At 37.1% G+C, this 2,280-nt stretch overlaps 1 pseudogene; it reads right to left on the bottom strand.

Annotated features, from left to right (window-relative positions):
* LOC126622726 (caffeic acid 3-O-methyltransferase 1-like) lies at positions 1-2,280 on the bottom strand (annotated as a pseudogene).

Here is a 2,280-nt window from a genome sequence, read left to right as displayed (position 1 = left end):
TTGATTACGAATTACATCGAGTGCCTTTGTTCTTGGTGGAGCAAGAGGCTATAGGACAAGTACACTTTCCATAAGGTGGTATAAATTTCCTGAGCAGGCGTTTACTTAAAGATCTCCATCTCCCAAAAATTACAGACAAAACATTCATATTTAATGCCACTAAATCCTGCACCAGTTGCCAAAGCCATGAACTCTTCTCGGCTCCGCTCCCTTCCTCCCTGGTTTTGAGTCATCATAAGCACATCAATTTGGGAGGTGCTCTTCACGGTGGTGCTAGTCCCTGGCATCACTGGAAGAAGTGCTTCCACGATAATCACTTTCCGGTCTGGTATAGCATTGTAACAATTTTCAACAGACTTAGGCAGTGCTGGTCACTCCAATCGTGAAGTATTAACTTCAAATTTATTATAAAGATACATTGTTACCATTGTACGTATGACCTCAAACTGAAAAGGAAAAACAAAATTAATGCTCGATAAATTGAAAATTACCTTCTTAAAAATGGCATCCCCAGATGGAACACTTGCAAACATGTCTCCTCCAACATGTTCCACCCCTGCAAAAATAAATTAACTGATATTTTAAGTTGCATGGCTTGTGCAAGATAAAAAAAACTAATTAAGAAGGAAAATGATTTCCGCACGTATTTTTCTTCTTTTGTACACTGCTTATTTATGTCTCTTGATTCTCTATGATTTATTCAATGTAAAGCTGAAACATAAGTGTGTAGGGAGAGCTGGAGAGGCAAAGGATCGTTGTGTAGAAATCACTTTCCAACTAAGTATTATAAATCAAATTAACTAAAGTCATCTAGGATATGGAGGGGCATGTTTTATGACATGAGGCAAGTCGTAATTGATACCCTTAATATGACGATGTTTAGAAGTGATTAGACTAAGAGTGACTCCCAAACCACCACCAACATCAACAAGTTGGGTAAGTTTCTCAAAACCCTTGTAGAGTTGAAGAATCTTCTTCATGACAATAGTGGCGTGGTTAAACATTGCTGTGTTGAAAACTTGATTAAACCTGGGGTCTAAACCTGCATACTCAAAAGCATGAGTGCCGTGGACTCTGTTAAATGGAATTCCTCTTTCAACAACTGCATCTTTCAGTTGGGACCTATCAATGGAAATGTGTACCACCCAAGTTAGAGTTAAAAGGATAAATTACTATTAATTAGGCTAATTAGAAAGAATATAAAACTAGAGAGACACCAAAACTTTTTCACCAATGAGACATGGCTGATGTGGAAATTTCTAATTTGTTTGTGAATAAATAAGTTGAAAGTGATTTCAAACATGAAAACCTATAAGTATTGTTCTTTGAATTTGTCATATTGTGAAACAATAGTCTTTTTTTTTGAAGTAACACACTTAATTAGTAATTCCATTTAAAATTAAAAAGGTTTAAAGTGGAAAAAAAGGACAAAGTTCTAACGGAGTTTCCTCTAACAATCATTAACAAGTTCATATACTAGTACTCACATATTTAATTTTAAGGATCAAGTTCCAATTAAACTTTTATTCCAAAAAAAAAAAAATTAATTAAGCTAAAATTCAGGACCATTGCTCCAATTATCTCTAATAATTTTACGAAAACATTTTTTTTTAACTAACAATATTATTATTATCTACACTAATGGGGTGAATGAGTGAGCTAAGCCTCACAATATGATAGCAATAATGTGGTTTAAATTTTCCTTTGGAGAGAAACGAACCTAAGACCTCTCACTTACAAGTGAAGAGGAATACCACTAGACTGTAGTACTATGTGGCAAAATATGGATGAATTAAAATAGAAGGGTTGAGACAATGGTTAATTAGGGCAAGAGATTAGTACTAAACAGACCAGCTGTCTAGGAGGACCTTGTCTTGCATCAATGCCATCAAGGGAACTAAAGAAACACCATCTTCATTAGTCACAACGTAGTTGGACACAGGGCCAAGGCTGTAGAGCCTCTGAGAATCAGGCCCATCTTCTTCATTAAGCAACAACAGAGAAGCTGAGAATAGAGTGACTGGCTAGAAGCCTCAGAATACGATCCAACATCATTGGTCCCTCAGAATTCCTGGTGCCACTGCCGATATGGGCTGCAATCTCTGATGAAGAGAGCTTGGCACCAGGACCGGCTTTTGCTATGATGTCGAAAACACCTAGCTCGATTGCTGATTGCATAGACATGGAAGGCACAGAAGAAGACACCAGCTCAATGGCATTGCAGAAGTTCTCCTCTTCTTCTAGCTGCAGGGCCATTGGACCGTCTATATTTGTATTGTG

The sequence above is a fragment of the Malus sylvestris genome, chromosome 1, assembly GCF_916048215.2.
Source record: "Malus sylvestris chromosome 1, drMalSylv7.2, whole genome shotgun sequence".
Classification (NCBI taxonomy): domain Eukaryota; kingdom Viridiplantae; phylum Streptophyta; class Magnoliopsida; order Rosales; family Rosaceae; genus Malus; species Malus sylvestris.
The sequence above is the reverse complement of the archived record's forward strand: the minus strand, read 5'-3'. Positions and strand labels throughout refer to the sequence as shown.